This window comes from Tupaia chinensis, unplaced genomic scaffold (genome assembly GCF_000334495.1).
Source record: "Tupaia chinensis unplaced genomic scaffold, TupChi_1.0 Scaffold000627_1, whole genome shotgun sequence".
NCBI classification, from domain to species: Eukaryota; Metazoa; Chordata; class Mammalia; order Scandentia; family Tupaiidae; genus Tupaia; species Tupaia belangeri.
In genome coordinates this window covers 5,709,258-5,721,095 of record NW_006160147.1, presented here as the reverse complement: position 1 = coordinate 5,721,095, position 11,838 = coordinate 5,709,258, and the positions used below count along the sequence as shown (strand labels likewise).

The window sequence follows — 11,838 nt, the reverse complement described above, 5'->3', positions numbered from 1 at the left end:
GGGGCCTGATACTGTGTGACATTCTCACCTGACCAGATGGCACCCTGTCCTGCATCCAGAGGTAAGCAGCTCAGTGGTTTGTGATTATGCTTCATTCACCTGAGCAAATGTTTCTTTGCCAAGCTCTAATTTTCTAAAACTGCAGTGAATTTTTGCTGTCAAAGTGGAGACAGAGGTGGGAGCGAGAAAACGTGTGTGCGTGTGCACATGTGCTAGGGCACAGCACATCACAGGGACCGAGTCAGTCAGTCTGAGAGTCGACAGTCAGGCTCAAACACTGACGTTGTGGCTTTTCGTGTGACTCGATACTCAACTGCTCTGTGACACAAATTCCCCATTTATAAAACAAGCGTGCTAATTCTACCTACCTCAGGGTTTTGGTTAAGAATACGGGAGATGGTATAAGGAAAGATGAGACCGGCAGGTGGTGTGGTAGTGAAGGCACTGGACTCTCACATGGCCACCAGCAGTTCAAGTCCGGACCCAGCAGTTTGAAGCTGTGCCAGGAGTGTGTGTGTGTGTGTGTGTGTGTGTGTGTGTGTACGCGTGCGTACCCAGGACCTCGAGAGGAGAATGGAGGAGAAAGGATTGTGGTCTGGCCATCCCCCTCCCGGAGGGGTGGGGTGACTCCTTGCTTTCTAATCCTCTGTTTCTCTCTGTCTCTTCAAGCGCACATGCCCTATAGCAAAAATCTCTCTCAAAAAAAAAAAAAAAATGTATGGGAAGAATCTCGTATGTTCCTTGTGCTACACATCAAATACTCAATACATATTAGTAAAAATTAATGGCAATGACTGTCCTGAATGAACATTTTATATGCCAGAACTTGCCTTGTTTTTATATCATCTATTAAAAAAGATGCCATGACATAGAATCTGAAAAATCTATAAAGAAATCCAGTATTTTCAAAGGAGCTGACGACAAGGTTGAGATCATCCTGTCATTCTCCTTACTTATTCCCCACCCAATAGAATGTCTCCCTGGGCAGAGATTAAGTTATTTGCAAAGATTCAGACACATTTTAATATTTGATTTACTTCCACTGTAGTCCCAGCTGCAGTTTGTTTGCCTTGATTTGTGACCTTGCAAATTAAGAAGCAGATTTACAAACTGAGCTCATGGAATTGGAGGAGAGATAGGAAAGAACAGAATTACATTTAAGGACCACCTGCTGTTCTGGGCGGGGTGGGGAAACCTAACCTCCCTTAACCTGAGTCATAGCAATACCAAGAAAAAAGACGGTAACAAACATTTCACACAATGACAGGGTCAGAGCAGAAAATGATTGGGCCAGATGATACGAATGGCAAAACCAAGATTCGAATCCATGCTTGGGTAGCTTTAAAATTACAGTCCTTTCTCTCTATGTGTTAGTGTATATTTCTTGGTGCATAATTGAAGCTAAAGGTTTCCTTGCTATTTCTCAGAGGTACCCATTAGTGGGCATTTTCCTAACCCTTTCCCTTCAGTTATCAAATCAAAGCCCTTTACCTAAATGATGAGCATTTCCTGGGATAAATTGTACTTTCTCATAAAGCCAGATGGTCTGCTATGAAGAGGGTAATTGACCTCAGTCATCGCAGTTACTGTTGAAAACATTACTCTCTCCCCAGGGCCCCCATCTAGGACACCACCTCTAAAAGTTTTGTGATGGCCTTTCTTTGTCCCTCCTTGTGCACTTAGCCTCTCTGTTCTCACTTAGTATATTCTTCCCAGAGGTCTGTAATTATTGTGCAAGATATGGATGTGGGTGTGGATGTGGGTGTGTTAGGGTTTGTATGCAAAACACTTTGGAAAACACTTCAGCAAACTGTACAGAGCTTTCCACTATGGAAAACATCACGGCAAAGTTATGGTTTCAATGTGTCTTTGTTGTGGGATATTTAGCAAGGCAGAGACAGGATTCTGTGGCTTTTTGTAAGAAAGCAGTGATTTATTAGTGCCAATACCAGCTCAGCAGGATTCACAGTTAAAGTTTGAGTGCTGAATTTCCAGGGGCCCTTTCTTTTATTTATTTCAGTCTCTTTGTCCCCTTTGTATGGTTATACACATTTTTACATACTTTTGATTGGGTAACTTATGCAGGTATGCACTGGGCTGCCAGGCTGTTAGCTATGCAGGCAGGCAAACATGAAGTTACAGAGTAACTTCAGATCTAAGTTGCTATGGAGACAGAGCTACAAGGTCACTCCAGGTTGCACATGTTCACTTACATTTCAAGTATGCCCTGCTTTGTTCTGGACGGCCCACACTATGTCTTCTAAGGATCCCCACCACATCTTCTAAAATTCAGGTTGGAAAAGCAACCCCCAGGAAATAGTATTAAAAAGTGGAGCGTCTGGGACCAGCAGATGGCGTAATGGTTACGTTGCGGGACTCCCATGTTGTTAATTGTGGTTCGAGTCCTGTACCCAGTGGCTTAAAACTCATGCTGGGTGTGTGTGCGTGTGTGCCCAAAATCCCAAGAGGAGAATGGAGGAGAAGGGACTGTGGTATGACCACAGAGGGGGTGATTTCTCACTTTCCATCTCTGTCCCTCTCTGTCTCTTCTATGTTTGTGCCCTATAGCAAAAATCTCTCTTTCAAAAAAAGTGGAGCTTTTAAGAGGTGATTTGGTGATGAGGGCTCTGGCCTCATGGATTAATGCCATTATCGTGGAAGTAGGTTCATTATTGATATCTGATAAAAAGGGAGACTTCAATCTCTTTCCTTTCTGAAGTAAGCATTCTCATTTTTTCTGCCTCTGCCATGGGATGTTGCAGCTAGGGGCCCTCACTAGATGCTGGCCCCACCACAATCTTGGACTTCCCAATCTCCAGAACTGTGAGAAGTAAGTGTTTCTTTTCTTTATAAATTACCCAGTCTGTGGTATTCTGTTGCAGCAACACAAAATGGACTAAGACAAGCGACTGCTTACAAAATTAAACAGATACTCACCAATGACCTAACAATTCCATTTCTAAGTATGGCCCCAGGGAAAATGAAAGTATGTCTACAAAGACTTGCACAAATGTGCAGAGCAGGTTTTTCTGTAACAAAGTGGAAACAACTTATCAATAGGATAAATTAGATAACAAATCACAGTGTTTTCATATAATAAAATACTGTTTGACATTAAAAAGGAACAAATTAGGGGCCAGCAGATGGCACAGTGGTTATGTCGCTGGATTCACACATGGCCAACTGTGGTTCAAGTCCTGGACCTGGTGGCTGGAAAATCATATCAGGTGCATGTGCATGTGTGCCCAAGATCCACACAACAATATGGACACATCTCAAAAACATGCTGTGCAAAGGAAACTAGGTACATAAAAGTCTATACTGTATGATTCTATTTATAGGAAATTCTGTGACAAGGAACATCAAATCTTGGAGATAGAAATCAAATTAATCTGGTGTACAAGAGGAGAGTTTACTGTACGAGGGCAAGAGGGAACTCTCTGGAGGAATGAAAATGTTTTATCTACTTATTGGGGTAATGTTTAGATGGTGTATGTATTTCTCAAAACTCATGAAACTCGGGAACTAGCAGTTAGCGTAATGGCTATGTCGCTGGACTCCCATGTAGTCGACCGCGGTTCGTGTCCCGGACCCGGTGGCTTAAAACTCACGCCGGGCGCGTGTGTGTGCGTGCCCAAGATCCCGAGAGGAGAATGGAGGAGAAGGGATTGCAGTGTGACCATCCCCCCTGGGGGGTGATTTCTCGCTTTCTGTCTCTATGTCTCTCTCTGTCTGTCTGGCGAGCGCACGCGCCCTACAGTGAAAATCTCTCCAAAAAAAAAAAAAAAACCTCATGAAACTGAATACTTTTAAAAATTTATTTATCTATTTATTTATTTGATTCCATTTGTTATTATTATTTTTTTAACTTGACCAGAGAGAGAGAGAGAGAAAAAGGGAATGAGAGAAAGCAAGCTACCGGGTCCAGGACTCAAACCACAGTCAGCCTTGTGGGAATCCAGCACCTTTAATCACCACCACACCATCTGCCTGCCCCATGAAACTGAATACTTAAAATGTTCCCATTTATTATATGTAAATATACCTCAACGAAGATCATTAAAAATCATAAAACAAGATCAAAGGTTTCAGTTGTGCAGTTGGTGGACTTTGGCAAGAGAGAACCGTCTGCGTTATTTTGTAAAGGCTAGCACAGCTAAATATAGCTTTTTTCTGTTTGCTTCTACATTTAGAGGTCTGTTTTGAGCAGTGTTACCCCTGCATGTGAAATAATCTCAGTCTATAAGGAGCAACATTAGTGGACTTCACTGACTTCCAAAAGGACTGATTCATTATATATGAGGAAACTGGCAAAATCACAAAAAGGGCTGCACCGAGTTAGATCAACCATTTGATTTGGATAGTATAACCCTGGGTGTTTACTATGTTCTAAGAGGCACAGGCATAAATTTGAGTGCTCCGTCGTTTTCAGAATATCCACAGGGACTTGTGTTGCGACTGCCCAGCAAATGAGAGCCAGATTCCATTATCTGTATTGTTTTGATCCTGGCCTGCCCTCCTTCCCTGCTCCAGCTGAAGAGCTACTGCTAGGTTCTCACGGTTAATGAGATGAGTTTATGGCTCTCCTCCAAACGGCCTCTCCCCTGCTCATTGAATCCCTACCAAATCTCCACCAGGATAATATGCTAGACAGCGATGACAGCAGTAATTTGGATGTATGAAGATGTGATCATCTTTGGTATAACTTTTACTATTATCTCATTTAATCCTCAGATCCACTGTGAGACAAGTGCTATTAATCATCCTCTGAATTTCAAGGATCATCTCACAAGTTCAAAGTTGTACATTTGGTAACAATCAGGGCAAAACTCAGACCCGTATCACCTACCTTCAGGTCTTATGCTTAGCTAATTACACCACCCGCCCTTCACACTAAATTGCAAAATAAAAAACAAATCCCTGTATACACCCCATATTAAGGGTGCTGTGTATTTGGTCTGCTCAATCCAAGCACCAGAATTTTCACTCTAAGTGGCAGTGGGTACTGACTGGCTCAGATACCTATTTGTAATAAGGTCTACAGATTCCATTAATTCAGCATTGTAAAGCTATGATATGAACTAAGAAAATAATTATTCCCATATTTCAGAATGTACTAATTTCTTTCATTTTACTAGTAACATTTATGCAAATACATGCAAATAAATTTAAATACAATATGGAATCCACTCAGGTAGAGGTAGAACTGTAGTATGATTCTCATGTTAATTATCAAACCCTACTGTGCCTCCTTAGATGTTTTCTACACTATGATTACTTCCCATGTGTCATTAACAGTTCGTTGTCCTATAGGGGTCATGTGATTAAAATGATCATCTTGTGACCCCTCAAGGTTCTGTGTTTTTAACGGTTTCATCACTTTCTTTTTTTGAGAGAGAGATTTGTATTATAGGGCAAATGCACTTGCTGGAGAGAGAGACAGAAGGCAAGAAATCACCCTTCACGGGGCGAGGGGGTGGCCACGCCACAATCCCTTATCCTCCATTCTCCTCTTGGGATTTTGGGCATGCATGCACACATGCTGGCTTGAGTTTTAAGCTGCCGAGTCCAGGACTTGAACTACAGTCGACTATGTGGGAGTCCAACTAATCATTATGCCATCTGCTGGTCCCTGGCTTCATCTCTTAACTAATGATCTGCCATACAGAAAATAGATTTTAAGTAAATAGGTAATACACTATGTAAAGAAAAAACTTAGACTACAGTTGCTTAAATATACAACTGTAAAGGAAAGCTTAAAAATATTTTAGCACATATATTCATATTACTGAATTATGTATATGTAATATTACCAAGAGCTACATAATACATTTTTGATGGAATATGAAATATTTTATTAAAATGTTATTTATTCAAGCAAGATGAAAATGATAATAGCCCATAAATAATACAATGGTCATGCTTGATTATGTGTTCACATGGAAACAACTGCGTACCACTGCCCTAGAGAGATGTCTCTTGCTGCCTCACTAAGTATCAGGGACTGTCTTGCACAAATCGGGCCAAAGTGAGACCGCAAAGGCCTGACAGAGACACAGGAGGAAGAGGTAGGAGGGTATAGACACTGGGCCATGAAGAACATCCACCTAAGATGTTGGGGCTTCTGGCTGTCCTTCTGCCTTCCTTAGACTGCTCCCACTAGGTGTGTTTTCAAAAACATTGATGAGTTCAATAAGTCAAGTGTTTAACATCTACCCAGAAATATATTTTAGAGTATATTAGGGGTATATACTATTTTTTTTTCCAAAGGGCATATGCTCTTTCTCGCATTCTCTTACGAAAACGAGATTCCTTTGGAAATAGCGTTCGTCAGTTTTGTATGTTTGGGCCTTTACACTGCAAGTGTGTGCTTCCCTCCTTCAGAGCCAGTCCACTTGGTACACAGATTTTCTCCCACTATTTGTGCCAGCTTTAACTCCTCGGCTAGATTACCAGCTTCTTAAGGGAGTGAAAAATTAGGGGTCATGTAATTTATTTATTTGCAGAGTTTCTGGTCATGAGGAACAAAGTTATAGACAGAAAAGATTAAAGAAAAATAAACCCAAGTATTAACTAGAGGTATAGGGGTATGCTTACTGATTTCTTTCCTCTTTATTTTTTTTAAATTTATTTCCCATGTGGAGCATCCATTCTATCTAGAAAAATTTACTTTCATTTTAAAAGAAATCCTGTCAGGGGACTCCTGATTATAATAAGTTAAGTATTTGATTATTCTGGTTTGTAATTTGTTTGAACCTGAAGACTTAGCTTTTAAAAGCAGATCCTCACCTTGGACTTCTTACAATTTAATTCCTTTTAAAAAAATTAAAAATTTATTTATTTTTTATTTGACCAGAGAAGGACAGGGAGAGAGAGAGAGAGAGGGAGAGAGAGAGAGAAATTGAGAAAGCAAGCTGCCAGGTCCAGGACTTGAACTGCAGTCAGCCCTGTGGGAGTCCAGCACCCTTAACCATCATGCCACCTGCCAGTCCCTAATTCCCTTCTTATTGTATTTGTTCTGTCCTCCCTAGTTTGCAGACCATTCTCCTTGTTGAAGATAAATGCAGATTGCTTTGTAAGACCTAATAGATCTTTCCATTTAGGACCCAGCCCTTGTGTCCCCTCTTACCCCAGTTAGTTCAAGATCTTGATAAATTTCATCTAGATGGTCACAGGAAGGCCTTATTGATCTACCGATTGATTACACACCTCGTGTTAAGCTAAGCTCTCTCATGTTCAGAATTACTTCCCATTTCTGCAGGATCAAGCCCAAGCTTCTTACCCTGCTTTCAAGGTCTGTTATGATTTGATATTACCTTTCTCTCACCGTTCTCATTTGTGGGTGAACAAAATTTGCTATACTCTGGTCAAGTTACCTTCCTCTCTAATCTCTGGCCTGCTACGTTCTACTATCTCAGCATCATGACCCACTCACAAGGAATGTCTTTCCACCTAGTTTGGACCAAGTAAATGTTTCCTTGGCATCAGTCTCAAGGGTTCTCACTCTCTTTGGAGCTCCTGCAGTAAACTACCAGGTTTCTCTAAAGTAAGCTTGCGTTTGCTCTGGCATCACTGCTAGTGTCTGGCTGAACTGTTCCTTAAATCATACAAGGTTGTTCTTCTCCCCAACTAGATTATAAAGCAGTTTGAACCGTGGGTAACAGCACAGATTGCCGAGCCTTCTGCTCAGACTAGAATTATGCTTCTATCTCTTAGGAGCTCCTGGTAACCTGGACAAGTTTCTTCATGTTCATGGGCCTCAGTTTCCTCATTTATCAAAAGGAGATACTACGAGTACCTGTATTGTAAAGTAGGGCCCCGTACACGCTTAATACCAACTAAGCATTAGCTGCTATTAGAAGCTATTTTAGAGCAAAGATTACATTTCATATTTCTCTATACCTTCCACAACACTTAACAGAAAATATTTTACTAAAGGATGATAAAGATTTATGTATTTGTTGATTGTTTTGTTAATGCGACCACCTTTATATCACAAGCTGGCAAATCTTAAGGAATCTATTAATTTTTATGGTCTATCAACACTATGTTATATGCTGCACAAATATTTTACTAAATATTTATCATCTTTTCTTCACATGTGGTTTTTTGGAATGTTAAGTTATATGTTGTGTATGTGTACGTGTGTTTACACACAGGCCATTTAAAACAGTCAAATCGTGCTTTAAGGACATGCCTTCTACTTTCAGTAGCACCCTGACCCAGCATCCCCCTCAAAAGTAGCAATATACAGTATTTTTTAACTGTATCTTCAGGTATATACCTTAATACTTTTTTTCCTCGTGTCTTATTTCTTTCTTTCTGAAGTCTAAACATTCTCAAGTCTCTTTTTTAAAAATTATTTGTTTATATAGGAAAAGAAACAGGGACGTCTGATAGGGTCTTGCCAAGTCATGATGCCTACCCTCCCAACCTACCAATAAGCCAAGTCAAGATATCCCATGGGCATACCTGGCATGTCCAGATGGACCAGAATCTGAGCCCCAGGCCTTCCCAGATGGCTCCAGTATCATGCAATGGTGCTCTGTTTCCTACACCACCATGGGTGGGCCTCTTACTACTTACCAAATTTAGACATTAGTTAGCTGTTGGCTTCCTGTTATGGAAAATTAGAATTTAATTCTATTATAGTCACACCCTCCATACATACTTCTTGTCTCTCATGCTCTCAATATAGTCACATTATGATTTTAAATTAATAGTATTTATATTATTAGTACTATGTAAATACTGTGAACAAATTATTATATATAGTAGATTATTAAATTCCTTTTTTATACCAATTTTTAGAATATTTCCTTCAGGGCTAGTAGGTATGGTTAGGGAGCCTGGATCCCACCAGTGCAGTTTGGATCCCAGACCTAGTGGCTTAAAAAGCATGTCAGGCATGTGTATGTACTTGCCCAGAATCCTCAGAGGAGAGTGGAGAAGAAGGGATTGTGGCATGGTCATCCCCGCTAGGAGGTGATTTCTCACTTTTCCTACCTCTCTGTCTCTCTTCAGAATGTATATGTGCCCTATAGCAAAACTAAGATAAATCAATAAAAACAAAATATTTCTTTCAATCGATAATTGCCTCATTCTGTTGTTTGCTTGGCTTTCCTATGTGCTTTTTGCTAATTTTGTACGGAGCCACACAATCCCTTAAAACATGGACAAAGACGTTAGATAAATGCTGAGTTCCATTTTCTGGTCTTCTTCCTGCCATGCAAACATGTAGGCCTTCGTCATCATCCACCAGTCCTGACCTCTGCCATCTTGGTTCTTCTTCCATTATCCTGAGAGCTACCTTTGCCTCTTTTGTCGTTGTTGTACATAGTTGGACCCCTTGCATCTCGGGGCTTTGTTTTCCTTTTCTTGTGCTTTTTCTGATGTGTGCACTTGTTAGAGACAGGCAGAGGGAAAGTGAAAAAGCACCCCACCCCAGCCACAATCCATTCTCCTCTTGGGACTTTGGGCATGCACACATGCATATACCACATTTTCCAAACTGCCAGGTCCAGGACTCAGAACCACATCGTCAGTCATGTGGGATCCACTCATCTTAATCTCCATGCCACCTGCTGGTCCATTTATTCACAAACTTGATTGCAAGTTTTCTAGGACTTTTAAATTATTTATTTTATTATTATTATCATTAAAAAATTTTCCATAGAGTGTGTGTATTCACTAGAGAGAAAAGGGAAAGTGAGAAAGTAAGCCACCAGATCTGGGACTTAAACTGCAGTTAGCCATATGGGAGCCCGGGGCCCTAACCATCACACCACCTGTTGGCCCCAACAAGTTTTCTAGGTTTTATTTTTTTTTTAATTATTATTATTTTTTTTAAGAGAAAGATTTTTGCTGGGCACATGTGCTTGCCCAAGAGATAGAGAGATAGAAAGTGAGAAATCACCCCACAGGAGGACTGGCCCTGTTGCAATCCCTTCTCCACTCTCCTCTCAGGATTTTGGGCATGCGTACACATGCACCCGAAACTTTGCTGGGTCTGGGACTCAAACCGCAGTTGGCCAGGTGGAGTCCAGCAACATAATCTTTATGCCATCTGCTGGTCCCAAGTTTTGTAGGTTTTAAAATCTAGGTTGAACTTTTTCTTAAAATTTTGAAAACATTTCTCTACTGTCATCTATTTTCAGACATTACTCTCAGAATTTTGATGTCATTTTTATTCATATTTTGTTACATTTGATCCATTTTTCTTTTCTAGAAAGTTATAGTTTCTTTTTAACTTTGAACTCCAAATTTTGATCACCATGTGTCTTATACTGTCTTCTTCCATTCACTTCGCTGGATCATTCCATCTAGAAATGCATGTCCTTCAGTTTGGGGAAGTACTTTCATGGTATTCTTTTGATAACTCTTTTCTGTATTCTCTTTCTAGAACTCTTATTAATTAGGATGTCAGTCCTAGAACTCCTTTAGTTCTCTAAACTTTCTATTTTTTCTCTTCTATGTCTTATCACCTTATCATTTTGCTATACTTCCTTAAAGTTCTTCAAGTTATCATTCGGTCTTCCTATTAAATATTAAACTTTTATTATTGCTATGATATTTTTAGTTTCCATGAACCCTTATTCTCATAATACTCTCTTTTTTTACTAGCATTTTTTTCTCATTTCATAAGAGGAGAGAGAGAGAAAAAGAGAGAGGGAGTCTTTCATTTATTATTATTTTTAGAGAGATTTTTTGCTATGGGTGTGTGTGCTCACTGGAGAGACAGACAGAAAGCGAGAAATCACCTCCCAGGGAGAATGGCCATGCCACAATTCCTTCTCCTTCATTATCCTCTCAGGATTTTGGGCACACACACGTGCCTGGTGTGAATTTCAAACTGCTAGGCCCGTGACTGGAACCATGGTCATCCATGTGGGAGTCCAGTGATATAGCAATTATACCATCTGCTGATCCTGAGAGTCTTCTTTTATATGCAATAATTTAATTACTCAGGGTTTTGTCTTGTTTTGGTGGTAGAATGTTTTCTTCTCTTAGCAGTCTATTTATCTTCTGAGTTCCTTTTTTATCTGTATTTGTTTGCCAGTTTTGGTCTCTGTTTTTCATGTTGGACACCTCCTCAAGTTTTATGATCCATGCCTCTTCTTGAATATTTTGGATTTAGACTCCAGAAAGTTATCATAGTTGCAAATTCTGTGTGTGTTGTCCTGACTGGTTTCCTGGTTGGCATGAGTACAAGCTATCTTGGGTGGGATCCTCACAGTTTGGGAAGTAACACCATGTTATTACCTGAAAGTATTTTTTTTTAAGAACAGTTTGTTTTTCTAGGGGAAAAAAAAAAAGATGACTTGTAAAGTCTTGCTTGGGGTGGAACAGAGAGTTATAGACCTGGCTACCAACATTCTGGGATCTTAGTCTCACCAGAGGATCAGGGATCTCGCCACTTAATATTTGCCTGTCCTACCCTGGTTCTTTCACGCTCTGATATCCTGGAATTGGAAACTATTCTGTTTTGATTATTCCACCGAATGTCCTTGGCTAATCTTCCAGGATAAAGAAAGATGGTTCCCTAAATCCTCTGCCTATGTCAAAGATTTTTTGAGTCTATCTTTATGCAGACTTTCAATGGATCCTCTTATTTTCAATTCAATCCATCATCCTCACTCATCTTCAGAGGTTCTTGGTGCCTACAATTTCTCAGCCTTTCTGAGGCTCTGCTGTGTAAATAGGCTGCGCACAGTAGGGTGTTAGCTTTTTACTCTACACTGAATCAGTACCCATTCATCTTCTACTATTATCATTCCCTTGTGTTTACATGCCTTTAAAAAATTCCTTTGCTGTCAGTTTAGCACAATCATGGGAAAG

The 11,838-nt window shown here is 40.2% G+C and overlaps 2 long non-coding RNA genes across 2 annotated transcripts in view; one reads left to right on the top strand and one right to left on the bottom strand.

Moving 5' to 3' along the window:
- On the top strand, positions 1 to 4,972 carry LOC106736067 (uncharacterized). Its single transcript, XR_001371186.2, has 3 exons — positions 1 to 61; positions 2,763 to 2,830; positions 4,735 to 4,972. It is a non-coding gene; the product is annotated as an uncharacterized LOC106736067 (long non-coding RNA).
- Positions 1 to 8,611, bottom strand: part of LOC102488177 (uncharacterized) — a 13,649-nt gene extending 5,038 nt beyond the window's left edge. Inside the window, exons 1-2 of the long non-coding RNA XR_336128.1 lie at positions 8,473 to 8,611; positions 2,938 to 3,029 (exon numbers count right to left, since the gene is read on the bottom strand). This is a non-coding gene — a long non-coding RNA (uncharacterized LOC102488177). The remainder of the gene's footprint in view (positions 1 to 2,937; positions 3,030 to 8,472) is intronic.
- Positions 8,612 to 11,838: the final 3,227 nt, after the last annotated feature.